The sequence below is a fragment of the Lutra lutra genome, chromosome 10, assembly GCF_902655055.1.
Source record: "Lutra lutra chromosome 10, mLutLut1.2, whole genome shotgun sequence".
Lineage (NCBI taxonomy): Eukaryota > Metazoa > Chordata > Mammalia > Carnivora > Mustelidae > Lutra > Lutra lutra.
In genome coordinates, this window is record NC_062287.1 from 34,878,155 (window position 1) to 34,895,227 (window position 17,073).

Sequence of the window (17,073 nt, forward strand, 5' to 3'; positions counted from 1 at the left end):
CAGCCAAGGGCAGTTACCTACCCACTGTATCAGTTGGTGAAGGGAGTCTGACTCTCCCTAGTCTTAAATAAATCATCAGACGGCATTATGTAAAAAAAAAAAAAAAAAAAAAAAAAAAAGACCTGCATTTCCTTTCACTAGACATGAGAAGAAATGTTAGAGGTAGAGAGATTTGCTATGCTCCAGAGTTATTCTTAGGCCGTTAACCTCTATCTTGCTGTGTGTGTGCATGTGTGTGCGTGTGTGTGTGTGTGTGTGTGTGTGTGCATGCTTTTTCTGTGTACCATATGCTGTGGCTTCCTTTATGTCAGCAATTTGCATTTTGGACATAACACCACTTCAGTGAGAACAAACTCATTTTGGCTTCACATTAAGATGTAAGTAAAAGTGCAGCATTGCAAAGAATAGACCATTTGTGCTAAAATCTTGTATTCATTTCAGCTTCTTAAACATTGATTTCTTTGAATCATATACAAAATAAAAACAAAGGAGATGTTTTTCTTCTCTAGAACTGGGCATCATGGTTAGAATTCTATTTGTTCAATTCTTAATGCTGTAAAGTAATTATGTAGTTACATTGATAGGTAAGCTAAAATAGAGAGTTAAGAATGTACATACATGGTTAACACAGTGGATACATTTTAAAACATACTCTGGGTCTTGTCTATAACAGGAGGAGGCTAAACTGATTATCCCCCAATTTGGGGGTACCTAGGTGACTCAGTGGGTTAAGCATCTGCTCTTGATCTCAAATTAGGTCTTATCTCAGGGTTGTGAATTCAAAGCCCACATTGGGCTCCAAGCTGGGCATGGAGCCTACGAAAAACAAAACAAAACAAAACAAAACAAACCTATAACTCGATTAATCTGAAAATGCCAGAGTTTACAGAAAACATCTATAACTAAAAATAAAAATTACTAATTCCAGGCTAGATACAAACAGTTATTTCTAATTGTAGTGAAATGTTAGAGTGATCAACCACCCTGATTTGCCTGGGATAGAACTAAAAACTTGTAAGTCTACCCTCAGGAAATATAAATTGACAAACTAAATCTCTGGGATAATTCTAATGTTTCTCTTCTCTGTAACTGTTGTTGGAATTCAAATTCCTCGTTTGAACTGTTGCTTTACCTTGAAAGCAGACATCATTACTGAGGAAATATGAAGCTCATCATATAGTTTGGATAATCATTTGCTATTTAGCTTAAGCCATATTGCTTTATTAAGTTCTAACATATGAAAATATTGACTGAACTTGACTCATTAGTATGAAGTTGAAATAATCATGAGAAGCCTAAGCAAACTTTTTCATTCTAAATGCCTACTAATGGCTTATAATCAAAGCACAAACAGTTAGCTAAACAAGAAGCTATTAGCTTGTTTGAGGTCTAAACAAAGGATAATGTAATTGCTATTTTTTTTCCCTACTGTAGATATTAGCCAGGGACATTTTTTTTCATCAGAGCCAATCACTGTAGACAGTCAGTCTGACCAAAGAGCATTAAAGAGATTTCTCTTCAATAATAAGGGCTTTTAAAAAATTTTGCCTGCATTATATTAAATACGCTTTAAGCTCTCTTATTCAGCTTGACTGAGAAAAGTTCTGTAGTACTAAATAACAAGCATACATTTCTCAAGAAACTACAAATTCACTGAGCAAGGCAAAACTATAGATGAAGAAGTGTAAGCCATATTTGGGGTTTAGAGTTTCTTTAGGCCTTTCCTTAACAAAACAAAGTGCTGAGTCTGGTGCACTGCTGTTCTCGAGGAATATTTATCACAAGCATTTTATGCTATCAGAGATTTTTTTTCTTCCTCCTATTACTAGTCTGTAAAATTCCATTATCCAATGCTATCAATTTTGATTTAACAATAACCTGACGGTTTCCTTTGTCATCTGAGATTTCTAATATAGAAACTAGTATAGGTGAGACCTTCAGTCAAATTACAAAGACTAGGAAATTGAATTCCGTTTTTATTTATTTTATCTTATGCAAAAATAATCTAAACAGTTGTCAAAATGTCAGGGAACTAGCAGCATAATGAGATTATAAGCTTCACAGAGTTTATTTGATTTGCTTTTTGCTTATAAGCATTATAAAGAGATGACTACCAACTAAAATATATTTAGATTATGTATTTTGGGACCTCTAGAAAAAATTATTAAAAATTAAAAATGTTATCCATTATGCTTCTGTTTATAAGTATATAATCATGTAACTATAAATAGATAAGAATCATTGATACAGGCCAGGGAAAGCATTTGAAATCATCCCATCCAGCCCTCTCATACTTTTGATGAAGAATTTGAAGTCCGGGTAAGATAGACAACTTTTTGGTAACACTTAACCGACAGAGCCAACCAGGCATCCCAAAATGTTAATATTATTTTAAGAAACTCCTTTTTGCGAGCCAAAATACGTTAGAATACTTAAAATGATACATATGATCAACTCTTCATACTGAAGATAAAAAAAAATTAATTTCATCAATGTTAATCATATTTGAATTATTCCATCTCTTAAAGCTCTTCACAAGCTGTGAATGATCTTTTAAAAACAAAATTGAACATGTAATCAGAAAGCCTAAGTTTGAATTCTGTCTCAGTCTCCCATTAGCTGTACTTCTATCATTAATTAAACCAAATAATGTCAGAGTATATGCTGTCCATGAAATCCCTGTCCTCATAGACAGACTCATATAGCTTACACTCTAGAGGGGTTAGATAAGGAAAGGATGAGGTAAATAAAAAAATGTAAATTATCTTAGATAGTAATATATGCTATGAGAAGGAGGAATATAGTAGTAAAGGAGGATAAGGAATGTTGAAAGTTTGGATATTAAAATTTTAAATAAGACGGCCTAAATTAGTTCTCAATGAGGTGAAATTTGAAAAAAAAAATAGAATTTTAAAATTCTAAAGGAGGATGTTCCTGAAGAAGGAAACACCAAGTTCAAATTCCCTGAGGAAGAAGTGTCCAAATCTGTGAAATGGGAATAAAAAATACTACTTTTTAAATTGCAGAGACTTTTTGAAACAGTGTGAGAATGCAGTGTGTATGTTCCAAATCTTTATAAGTTGGGATTCTTAAAAAATTATGTTTGTTGTTATTGTTACTAATACTAGAGTTAAAAAGTAAAGAAAACATGAGCATTCCTTCATCTCAGTAGTAACCAGGTGCTGTGAACAGCTTTGATAACATGAAGCTCTTGGCCCTTTGTCTCTGGAGGATGGTTTTATCTCAGGAACTCTCCTCTATAGGGGATTTTATTAATTCAGTTTAAGAGATTCCCAGCTCAAAGTTCACAAGTTAAGACAACTAAGAGGCCAGAGAAGACTGCAGATATACCTTCTTTTTGTCTTGCAAGCACAGGACATTCCTGTTTACATTCAGAGATAACTAGTTGCTGACTCATAAAATGTTTTGTAGCTGTTTTAGTGATTTACTTACACTCCTTTAACACCTTTAAGCAATTATAACCATCCAAAAAAAAAAAAAAAGAGGCTGAATCACACTTCTCCCTTTGCAAACACATTCATAGATTCATTACACTTTAATTTTCATTAGCATACATCTGGTAGAGTACATTGCCAAATTTTTGTTTTGTTTTGTTTTGTTTTTTGTTTTTAAGTATCTTGTTGATTTCTCTACTTGGTAATCTTAGGAAAGAAGGAAGGCTAAGTGAAAGTTACCAGGATTCTCTTGTTTGCTTGTTCAGTATTCTTAGAATCTCTCAACAGAAATCACCACCACACCTCCCTATAAAGAGAAAGATTTAAAAACAAACAAGCCTTTTCCCAGGTAAAAATCAAAATGGAAGTTTTTTCTCTCATTTCTGGAGGAAGTAGTAGCTACATAACAATGTAGTTCAATGCTGTCATTACTGAGTCACTCATCCTTTGGAAAATGATGTGAGAGAAACTACAGGGCTACAGGTAACTCATTCAAATAATAACCTTCATCATTATGTATTTCTTCTTCTCCCCTTACCTCTCTTTCTCTTTTTCTACTCTTTTCTCCTTCTCCTTCTCACTTAAAGAACACAGTTTTCACCTCAAATTGACCCCCTATTTGAATCCCAAATCTACCACTTATCGGAGGTAAACTTGGACTGGATATTAATCCTCTCCAAGCCCTTGATTTCTCTTCTTTTAGAATATGGGTAATATATATTTGAGGGGAGTATATATTCAGCTCTTCTACTCTTGCTTAATTTTAGTTGGATTATTTGTTCTTATTGCTGAAATGTAAGAGTCCTAAGGTACCTGGTTGGCTCAGGCAATTAAGCATCTGCTTTTGGCTCAGGTCATGATCCTGGAGTCCTGAGATCAAGCTCAGCTGGGAATCTGCTTCTCCTTCTGCCCTTTACCCTACTTGTGGTCTTTCTCACTCTTTTTCTCTCTCAACTAAATAAATAAAATCTTAAAAAAAAAAAAGAAAAAAATATGAGTCCTTTTTATGTTCTAGTTACAAATCCATTGCCCCTTTTACTACCGTGTGGCTTTCCTAACCCTTTACTTAACAGCAAAAGGGAAAATAATAGAAAATTCCGAGGTAATGGAAATATTCTATATCCTGGGATACACAAACTATATGTATTTGTACAACTCATCAAATTTGTATGAATTATATTGTATGAAATTACATCTTAATGGAGCTGATTTTTAAAAAGCAAGGATGATAGCTGATCAGTTTAAAAATGAGGGACAATATCCTGTATATTTATTATTACTATTCTCAATGATACTCATAAAGTTATAAGCATATAACTATGCTTAAGCGTATAAATTACACAAAACAAAGCCCTGATCCAAAATGTCCATGGTCTTGAATAAATGAATCCTGCACTAAAATATCAAGTAATAACAAATATATTCTCCCTTCCCTTCTCCTTTTTACAAGAACTACTTTGCAAGGATCTATCACAGCGAGATCCTTGTCCTTCCCTAACAGTGTTTTCAAGGCTACATACATAATGCTATGGCTAGCATCAGTGTATGTGATGAAGTGGGGTTTATGCTGATCAGGAAGAACCCCAAAACACAGAGAACAAAGATTGCCTTTGCTATAGCCACCTAAGTTTGGCCTCTGCTAAAAGCAATCACATTTTTCTCAAAATAGGTCTATCATTTTATCATCGTGATTATGAATACATACTGGATTTGAGTCCCAGATGCAAAACTTTCCAGCTTGTGGATATGTACTCAACATCTCTGTTGCCCAGTTTCCATGCCTCCATCATAGAATTACTGTAAGCTTTTTAAAAAAATTTATTTATTTATTTATTTATTTATTTATGTATTTGAGAGAGTGTGAACAAGAGAGAAAGCATGAACAGTAGGGAGGGGCAGAGGGAGTGGGAGAGGCAGACTTCCTAATGAGTAGGGAGCCCTACTACTGCAGGGCTGATCCCAGGACTCGGAGATCATGACTTCAATCAAAGGCAGTTGCTTAACTGACTAAGCCACCCAGGCACCCTGAATTACTATAAGTTTTATATAAGTTAGTATGTATCAAAGGCTTTGAGCAAGGCCTGGCATAATATAAAGAGTAAGCACTAACCTGCTTTCCTCAAAAAAAAATAGCCTAATAGCACATCCAGACCATAGATCTTTTTAATTATTACCAAGCCTTTCTCTGTTGTACTACATTTTGCCCCATCTCTCCCTCTGAGGATTATTTTGACACTTTGAGGACATAGGCGGTGCTGTTTAATAATTCTGTACAGAATAACTCATATTATCATAGAACTCTGTAAGCAAGGATCAATTATTTTGCTAGATAAGGAAAGTAAGGCTTAAGCTGTTCAAGGGAACTTTCTAAGATCACTGCAGTCATAACTGAATGAGTTTAGACTCAAACTCCCTTCTAATGTCAAGCCAATATTCTTAGAGTGAGTACTGTTCTTGGACCTGAAGGCCAGGGGAAAAACAAACAAACAAATAAACAAAAAACACATTGTTTTGTTTAGCTTGCTATATTTGTCCAAGTTTCCTGAGGTGGAATGGAAAAAAAAAAAAAAAAAAGAAAGAAAAAGAACAAAAGTTGACACAGAAAACATTTTTTTTTAATATTAGAAATAATTAGGAAGGAAGGAGGACAAATGCAAGAGGATGTGTATCTTGGCTGACCATAGCATAAAATTGTATTATCTCACAGGAAGTCCTCAGAGAGGTATTAAGTACTACTGCATCTCAGAACGGGGCGGGGGGCACTCTTATATTCTAGTTCTCTTTGGTCACCATCCATCTTATGACCATTTACTTTCCTGAACTTCTAGTTTTCTTCACTGGACAATCCAAGGTGGAAAAGGAAAAGCCAGAGCAACAGAATACCCTTTGGCCACTGAACAGGCAAAGCAGTCTTTCCTTGCCGTTAACACTACTCAAGGAGTTTCTTGAACTCTAATGACCATGGCTTTAACAGTAGCTACTTGGTTCTATGAAGGCAGGGATAGCACAACCCAATGCTACAGCCACCGTGATCAAAAATCAAAGTAAGGGACGCCTGGGTGGCTCAGTTGGTTGAGGCGCTGCCTTCGGCTCAGGTCATGATCCCAGCGTCCTGGGATCGAGTCCCGCATCGGGCTCCTTGTTCTGTGGGGAGCCTGCTTCTCCCTCTGCCTCTGCCTGCCACTCTGTCTGCCTGTGCTCACTCTGCGCTCTCTCTCTCTCTCTCTCTCTCTCTCTGACAAATAAATAAATAAAATCTTTAAAAAAAAATCAAAGTAAATAATGCATAACCAAACATAATACACCCAATACAAAAATTACTGGCACCATGGCACGATTACGACCTTTCTCACCTTTCCTTCCTTCAACAAGATTTCTTTCTCCTCTTTCTTTCTTTCTTTCTTTTATTTTTCTATGGTCAGAAGATAAACTGCTTATACCAGTAAACCAAAATAGAGCACATGTTCATGTGATTCTAACAACTCTAGTTCTTGTAATATATTCTTCAAACTTCTTGGCATGGCATATAAGGTCAATCACAATCTAGCCTCTAGATCAATCACATCTTCTTGCTTTATCAGCAATCTATATTCCTAAACATTCGTTTTGTTCCTTCCATATCAAATATATCATGAGATTATAACCCAGAGCCATAGTGTTTTCCAACATGAAATAATTATTTCTCATTCATAGTAGTGTGTCTTATCTATGACTTAGCTAAATTCAGCTGGGTTCAGCTGGTTTTAGATGGGTTTAGCTGTGTGTGGCCAGACTTGCTTCAAGTCTGCTCTATTTGTCTTTTCACTCTATTACCTATGTACACAGAATAGCCACTATTTATAATATTCTCACATACAGGAATGAAACTCAAGAATGTATGCAGAAACATATGATACCTTTAAGGATACTGCCCCCCACAGACTTACCATCACTCCCATATCTATGCCTTGGTCAAAGCAAGTTAAATGGCCAACTCCCAGACTGGTAGGTTAAGTAGTCATTGCAGCATGGCAAAGATAGGAGAAGGAATAGAGATTTTTAAAAAAGAATACAATCTAATCAACCCCCAACTACGTCATTTTCTTTTATTCCTTTGTTTCTTTTATCTTAAGGCCTAGAACATATTTGAATCAATGAATTCCATTATGAAATAGAGATATCTCTATTAGTAAAGTGTCACTCTTGTTTAAATACATGGCCTTTAGAATCATGTAGTCCTTGGTTCAGTATACCCTCTGCCATTTATTAACTTGTGTAAATACTTATTTTTTCTGAGTTAAATTTAGCTAAATTTATCCGTAGAAGGGGCATAATAATTGTACCTGATTCAGAGTGTTTCAATGATTACACATATATATTACCCGGTTAGGGTAATTACTATACAACAACAAAATAGAAACAAACAAATCTCAGTAACTTAACAATATACAAATGCATTACTCATTCGCATAAAGTCCAACATAGATGTTTCTATTAGAGGGTTCTTTCTCAAGTGGTAATTCAGCAATCCAGTCTTCTTTCCTCTGTGATGTCATTTTCATCACATCACAACCAAAACTCCCATGAAAGAAGAAAAAATAAGAAATACCAGACATATAAACACATAGACTCAAAAATGCTATACATAGATTCTGCTCCCATTCCATTGATCAAAAGTAGTCACATGACTCCACTTAGAGGCAAGAGAGCTGAGGAATGTAATGCCTGGCTGAGAAGGTGTTATGGGATGTTAGTAGGAATCTTTGATGTGTAACCCTCTCTACCACAGGATATAAAGTGCATAGCTCTTTACACATATTACTGGTACAATTACTTTTCATACACACTCTTCACTAAAGATAGCCAAATATATTGGGAAAGAAAGCATGCAAAAAAAAGAAAAAAAAGAATGAAATAAAAATTAATGGAATGATTGTTGAAGTAATTTATAGTTAGGTAAAGAATTAACTTAGAGACATTTAAGAGAATTTTGTTAACATGTCACTGTTTATATAAGTGATATTTGAAGGTATTTCAATTTTATCATTTTCCTTTTGTAATGTTCCTGAAAGGGCTCTTAATTTTTAATTAAAATGAACTAAAAAGTGTTCTGAGAAACTCATAACACATTTTCATTCTCTTAGAGACCATTTCACCAACATCAAGATGTAATTAGAAACTTGCTAGTTTGTACTTATAAAACCAAGCCTGAAAATCATAGATACCCACCTAGAATGTCTCTATAAGGTAGCCATTTACAATAATTTCAAATTATTGTTAATAAGTGTAGACCCATATTTGTTGTTTGCAGAAAAAATATCATATTTAAATTTCTACTGCAATTTTGAAGCAAAATTTTCTCCCAATATGACCTTGTTAAATACTTCTTTTTTTTAATAGTAGTTTTTTTTTTCCAAAGATTTTATTTATTTCTCAGAGAGAGAAAGAATGAACAAGCAGGGGGAGCAGCAGGCAGAGGGAGAAGTAGGTTCCTGGCTGAGCAAGGGGCCAGATATGGGACTTAATCCCAGGACCTTGGGATCATGACCTGAGCTGAAGGCAGATGTTTAAACAGCTGAGACACCCAGGTACCCCATGGCCTTGCTAAGCATTTATAAAGGTTCCTTACTCTGATTTGTTCAAATGACTTTCTCAAGTACTCATTGGTGGGCATCCACGGGTCTTCACATTACTATTATTCTTTATTAACTACTTTGATAATAACTTCCATTTATGTAACTGGGAGACTGAGAGGTGAAACTTTTGCTTTAGAGAATGAGAGCTTTGTATGGTTTAAGAGTAAGGCATCCAGCCAGGATTCAAAAAGTTCTTTATCAAATCCTCCTCCTTGCAGTGACTGTTCATGTTAGGAGTTGGTATGTGATCATGAGATAAATTCCTAGCTAGAAAATTGGTTATCTTCATTCTAGTATATATTCTGCTGTTGCTAGCTCTGTAATCTTCAGGGCAATACAAAGTGCAAAATATTAGCTGATGGAATACTGTTGCACATGTAAATGGGGTGCAGGCATAAAAATGGTTGGTCAAGGCCCACTATGCTTAGTAAACTAAGAGACAGCAGATCACAGCGCAGGTTATACTCCAAAATGATGATGATACTACACTACATTTTCAAGACACCTGATGTATGCCTCAACCTTAAAAAAATTGAAATACAGATCATGTGGCTCTATGAAAAAAACTTTTTGCAGTGCCTCATCTTCTTCTGTTTCTTTACTATGAATTGTTATTATTGTAAATATTCTGACTATATCTCATCCATGTAAACTGAAAGAATATACATAGAGCATTTGAGAAATAGAATAGTGAGAATAGAAATAGAAATAGTGAGAATCAGGAACTAGAAATGGGGGCTTTTCTGCAGCTTACATCCAGTCACCTCTGTTATGCTCATCACTGTGTGTTTTTCCTCTATGGTTTACTGAGTAAGTTATCAGACACACAAACACACCCCATTTATGTTTAAGCTTCTGTGTCAATATGTGACTAAAAAGTGTTTAGCTAGATTGGACTCAGCATTATTCAAATGAATTACAACACACCATCATATATTTTCCCTGTGGGAATACCTATGATTGAAGATACAAAATAATATTTCTCAGAGTAGATGTTTTCTTAGATGACCTAGACATGACTATTTATAAAGAAATGTGTTTTGCCCATGGATAGTTTGTTTAGATAAATAAACTGTGTACTCAAAGTTCAACAGCCAGGAGCTGAGCAATTTCTCTTATCTTCAAGAGGATTCAAGCCTGACTTTAGAGTACATGAAGAGGTGGGGGTGAATTATGTATTACTCAGAGGGCATATAATGAAGAATGCAACATATTTTTTCTTTATACTTCATGTACCACCTCAATGTTCTGTCACCATTCAAAGGACTAGTAAAGAAGCCATAAGGAAAAAGATGTTTTTGACATAAATAAGAGATGATTCCTTGACATGTGTTTTAAGAGGAGTCATCTGTAAAACTATATACTTCTCTTGGTTCAACTAACAGACTTGGCCACTGGTCCAGATGGACAGTAGCCCACTTCTCAGTGGCTCTTCTGAAGGCAATATAGCATGAAGCTTTAAATCCTTTTGAAAAGCATTTCAAACTTGTATTCATCTGTATTACATTTTTTGTTGTTTACCCACTTATTCTACATGAATGCCTTCCCATCTTTTCAGAGAGAATAAGGTGCCACCTTGCTGGAGCTTAAAACACAAATTGACTGGTTAAAACTAATTCCTTAATGTGGGTTTTCCCACCAGTATTTCATATTTATTAAATTGTTTTCTGAAGTTGTGGACTCTGCTTCTTGTTCAGTAGAAACTGTAGCTCAATGAAGGATACACACACACTACACTAACTAGGGTTTGTTTGTATAAAAATTACACTATTAATCCAGGATTTCCCAAATGGCCCAGGTCAAGTCATTGAATTAAATTCTGATTTGGAAAGAGCTACCTGGTTGGTGTAGTAATTTAAGCATCAACTCTTGGTTTCAGCTCAGGTCATGATCTCATGGGTCTGGAGATCAAGCCCTACATAGAGCTCTGTGCTTAGCATGGAATCTGCTTGAAAGTATCTCCCTTCCCCGCTCCCTCCAACTGTGCCCCTCTACTCCCTTCTCCTCCCTTCACTCTTATTCTCTCTCTCTCTAAAAAATAAATTTAAAAAATCTTAAAAAAAGAAAGAAAGAAAGAAAGACATTCTAATTTGGAGAACTGTTTTTTCATACTTGAAGAAGCCAAGAATACAATGTTTCTCAGGCTAAGACTTCTGTAGTCAGAAAAAATTTTAAGCAAGTTGCTGTAATATAAAAAGTTATTACAATTAACAGTGTAGGTAAATTTTTTTTATTATAAAAAGATTATATTTACAATGTTTAGAGACCCATTTTTTTTTTCAAAAGTCTGAAAAAGCAAGCAAACAGTTTTGAAGTATGGAAAAAAAATTGTGTGAACCTCTTTCTTGTCCCTCTGCTCCACTTTTCATACTTTGACAAAGCAATTGTTCTAGGGAACAAATCAGTTTTGTCACTCTACTGACTAAAAGCAAACCAGTGGCTACCCATCACCTAGTAGAAGGGTGTCTGAGCACTGTAGCACAGTATAAGGACTCCTGAGATCTGCAACTCACGTGCTCTCTGTGCTTTTCTGAATGATCATCCAGTGCACAAAGCTTGAGTTTCTTAATTGTGCCACACAGTTGGATGCTTCATCACCTGGAAACTTGCTGAATATTTGGCTTGACACATCTATCCTTCTAGAACAATCTCAAGCATTAACTCTAATACAAAGCAAAAACATAATCTGTGCCATTACAGCCCTTTAGAATCAGCAAAAGACTATTACTATTATTATTATTATTATTATTATTTTTACTAAATAGAATTATGTATTAGTGGTTGCCTTCTCTCTTCTGCTGTGATCTCCTTGAGCTAGGCTTTAATCTATGTATCTCTATATCCTGCATCTTGCACAGTTCAGTTTACCTATGTATATGTACACATACACAAGCTGAGAACCCAAAAAGGACCCTGAAACAGTCTTAGTCTTAGTCTGAAGACTTGAGACTCAGGAGATCTGATAATATATAAGTTTTAGTCCAAGTCTGAAGGTCTGAGAACAAGGAGAGCCAAAGATGTAAGTTCCAGATCAGGTCCAAGTCCAAAGGCAAGAGAATAATGATGTCCCAGCTGGAAGACTCAGCAAATTTTCTCTTACTCAGGCTTTTTGTTCTATTCAGGACTTCCACATATTGGCTGAGGCTTACTGACACTGGGGAGGGCCATCTTTTTTACTTAGTCTACCAATTCAAGTCTCAGTCTCTTCCAAAAACATTCTTATCAGCATAAACAGAGTAATTTTTAGCCAAAATAGCCGGGCATCCTGTGTAGTCCTGTCAAACTGACACTGAAAATTAAACATCACAATTGTGTGCCTTTATGCATATGCATAAATATATGCAAATATTTTATATATGGCTATATACTTATCTATGCATGTCTGCATATATGTGTATATGTGTGTGTGTATAAACTTTCAATCTAAAACTGTGCTTCCAAATTCCTCCTACATGAATTTTTTGAGAAAAAAAAATGAAAACAATTTTCAGATCTTTAGGCACTTAATTATGTAGAAATAGGTAAAAAGTCAAGAATTTGTATCTACTACAAAATAGAACTTTGGACTTTCATGATTATCACATTTGTGTTAATTATGTGAATATCAGAATGGAGAAGAAATTCTTAAAAGCCTTCATCCACTTCCAACCTTCCCTAGAACACTCATTGCCATCTCTGGAGCTCAAGACCTATTAGCAGGGAGAATCTGTAAAATAGTGTTTGGGGCAGAAACTAAAAAGGAAAGACATCTTTCCCCCAACAAATTTCATATGTTCTTATAAACTGGTACATCTAGAAACGTAATTTAGTGCAGTATGGCTATCTCTATTTGAAGGGGAGAATTCACAAAGTTTCTCACTTCCTTTAATACTTTGTGTGATCTGAGCTAGTAGTAAAGCTTGATTTACACAGAGGTAAGAATATGTGTACAGAAAATCTTAACATGGGCTTACCTACATACAGATATGCTTTGTAAAACATCACTAGCAACACTGCTACTACTAAGGGCAGTAAATACCTAACTGAATGTATAGAGATATTACTACAGGCAAATATGGTATAATCACTTTATGTATATTATCTAATTTATTACAGATTTGTGATTTAGGTTATGTTTAGAGGAAAAATTGATGTTTAGAAAATTCAGGAAACCTCCCTCAGAAAAGAAATGCAATAAATAGGAAAAGCAAGTTTCTAACCCAGTCTGACTACAGCTCTAATTCTAAATCCATATGTAGCCTCTATCTTTAGCTCAAGTATGTAAGAATTTGTTCGCATGGTTTTGTTCAATCTGGGCAATAGAATAGTGACTCAACAGGAAAATTTATCTGGATAAGACATAAATAAGTGAGAGTAACTGTAATTTATTTTAAATTGATGAAAATAACCAAATTTTGGACAGAACAATTGAGCCACACTTTCCAAATTAGAACTAAACGTTGTTTAAGTAATTTGCATACAACAAAGTGTGGAGATCATAAGGTATGTTCTGTTATAATTGCAGAGTTGTTTTGTTTTGTTTTGTTTTGTTTTTTCCTCTTTCTCTAGGAAACCAGCCTTTAATAGATATGTCTATGGTTATATTTTATGCCAGTCTATGTATGCTTTATTCAATACTAATCATTTTTCTAACAAGGTCTAATCTGGTATGGATTGTTAATATTTTGTGCCAATGATCAGATATAGGTATCTCTAAACTAAATGCAGTGGTTCCAGTTTGGGGCCATTTAAATAAAAGCTTACAGTGGACTTTTTTTTTTCTTTCTGTAACTGATATGTGGGACTTGATCATTTGAGAAGAAGGAAGCTTCTTCTTATGGATACAGGTTTAGTCATCACATTTTTTAGAGGTAGGATGGTTTTCCTCTGAACTCAAGAAAGCAAGGAGACCTTACTCCTATAAAAGCATGTCTGAGGAGGGTGCCTGAGTGGCTCAATGGGTAAACCCTCTGCGTTTGGCTCAGGTTATGATTTCAGGGTCCTAGGATCGAGCCCTGGATTGGGCTTTCTGCTCAGCAGGGAGCCTGCTTCCCCTCCTCTCTCTGCCTACTTGTGATCTCTGTAGGTCAAATAAATAAATAAAAATCTTTAAAAAAAAAAAAGCATGTCTGAAGAAAATGCAGAACTCTCATGAGTAAAGCAAATCCCTCATAGTGATATGACTTTTATCCTACTTTTGTTGAAAAAATTGAAAAAGTAACCAATACAGTACTGTACTGAGAACACTTGACTCCTGGAAAATGTTTACATTGCATTTGCAGAACATGGCTCTGTCTTAAAGAACCTCTAGGAACAGAGGAACTATTCCAAGTAGATTTTTTTTCTTCTTTTTTAGCATTTAGTATTAAAATGCTTATTATGAAAAAAATTTAAGTAAAAAAGTAGTGTAGAGGGTGGAGTCAAGATGGCAGAGAAGTAGCAGGCTGAGACTACTTCAGGTAGCGGGAGATCAGCTAGATAGCTTATCTAAAGATTGCAAACACCTACAAATCCAATGGGAGATCGAAGAGAAGAAGAACAGCAATTCTAGAAACAGAAAATCAACCACTTTCTGAAAGGTAGGACTGGCGGAGAAGTGAATCCAAAGCGATGGGAAGATAGACCGCAGGGGGGGGGGGCTCCCGGCAAGTGGCGGAGCAACAGAGCACAAAATCAGGACTTTTAAAAGCCTGTTCCGCTGAGAGACATCGCTCCAGAGGCTTAACCGGGGTGAAGCCCACGCAGGGTCAGTGTGGCCTCAGGTCCTGCAGGGTCACAGAAGGATTGGGGGTGTCTGAGTGTCACAGAGCTTACAGGTATTAGAACGGGGAAGCCGGCTACAGAGACAGAGCCGAGGAGTGAGCTCTAAGCTCGGGGTTACCTTGAACCGGTCACAGGCTCTGTCAGCTCGGAGCGCAGCTGGAGGCAGGGTGACGGGAGTAATTGGGTGCTGTTCTCTGAGGGCGCACTGAGGAGGGGGGCCCCGGGCTCTCGGCTCCTCCGGGCCAGAGACTGGGAGGCCGCCATCTTCATTCCCGTCCTCCAGAACTCTATGGAAAGTGCTCAGGGAACAAAAGCTCCAGAAAGCAAACCCGAGCGGATTACTCAGCTCAACCCTGGGTAAGGGCGGTGCAACTCCGCCTGGGGCAAAGACACTTGAGAATCACTACAACAGGCCCCTACCCCAGAAATTCAAGAAACCCAGCCAGAACAAGTTCACCGACCAAGGAGTGCAGTTTCAATATCAAGGAGAGCAGCGGAATTCCAGAGGAGGAGAAAGCAAAGCACAGAACTCATGGCTTTCTCCCCATGATTCTTTAGCCTTGCAGTTAATTTAAATTTTTTTTTCTTTTTCAATTTTTTCCCTCTTCTTCTGCTAAATTTTTTTAACTTTTACCCTTTTCTTTTTTAATGTTTTTTAACTAGTTTATCTAATATATATATTTTTTTTCCTTTTTATATTTTTTCTTTATTGGTTTTCTTTTTTTAATTGTTTCTTTTTTTTTTTTTCTTTCTGAACCTCTTTTTATCCACTTTCTCCCCCCTCACGATTTGGGATATCTTCTGATTTGGCTAAAGCATATTTTCCTGGGGTTGTTGCGACCCTTTTAGTATTTTACTTGCTCCTTCATATACTCTTATCTGGACAAAATGACAAGGCAGAAAAATTCACCACAAAAAAAAAAAAAGAACAAGAAGCAGTACCAAAGGCTAGGGACCTAATTAATACAGACATTGGTAATATGTCAGATCTAGAGTTCAGAATGATGATTCTCAAGGTTCTAGCTGGGCTCGAAAAAGGTATGGAAGATATTAGAGAAACCCTCTCGGGAGATATAAAAGCCCTTTCTGGAGAAATAAAAGAACTAAAATCTAGCCAAGTTGAAATAAAAAAAGCTATTAATGAGGTGCAATAAAAAATGGAGGTTCTCACTGCTAGGATAAATGAGGCAGAAGAAAGAATTAGCGATATAGAAGACCAAATGACAGAGAATAAAGAAACTGAGCAAAAGAGGGACAAACAGCTACTGGACCACGAGGGGAGAATTTGAGAGATAAGTGACACCATAAGATGAAACAACATTAGAATAATTGGGATTCCAGAAGAAGAAGAGAGAGGGGCACAGAAGGTATATTGGAGAGAATTATTGGAGAGAATTTCCCCAATATGGCAAAGGGAATGAGCATCAAAATACAAGAGGTGCAGAGAACCCCCCTCAAAATCAATAAGAATAGCTCCACACCCCGTCAACTAATAGTAAAATTTACAAGTCTTAGTGACAAAGAGAAAATCCTGAAAGCAGCCCTGGAAAAGAAGTCTGTAACGTACAATGGTAAAATTATTAGATTGGCAGCAGACTTATCCACAGAGACCCGGCAGGCCAGAAAGAGCTGGCATGATATAGTCAGAGCACTAAACAAGAAAAACATGCAGCCAAGAATACTATATCCAGCTAAGCTATCATTGAAAATAGAAGGAGAGATTAAAAGCTTCCAGGACAAACAAAAACTGAAAGAATTTGCAAACACCAAACCAGCTCTACAGGAAATATTGAAAGGGGTCCTCTGAGCAAAGAGAGACCCTAAAAGTAGTGGATCAGAAAGGAACAGAGAAAATAAAAAATAACATTCAACTTACAGGCAATACAATGGCACTAAATTCATATCTCTCAATAGTTACCCTGAATATTAATGGGCTAAATGCCCTAATTAAAAGACACAGGATATCAGAATGGATAAAAAAACAAAACCCATCTATATGTTGCCTACAAGAAACTCATTTTAGAGCTGAAGACACCTCCAGATTTAAAGTGAGGGGGTGGAAAAGAATTTACCATGCTAATGGACATCAGAAGAAAGCAGTACTGGCAATCCTTATATCAGATCAGATTTTAAGCCAAAGACTATAATAAGAGATGAGGAAGGACGCTATATCATGCTCAAAGGATCTGTCCAACAAGAAGATCTAACAATTTTAAATATCTATGCCCCTAACGTGGGAGCAGCCAACTATATAAACCAAT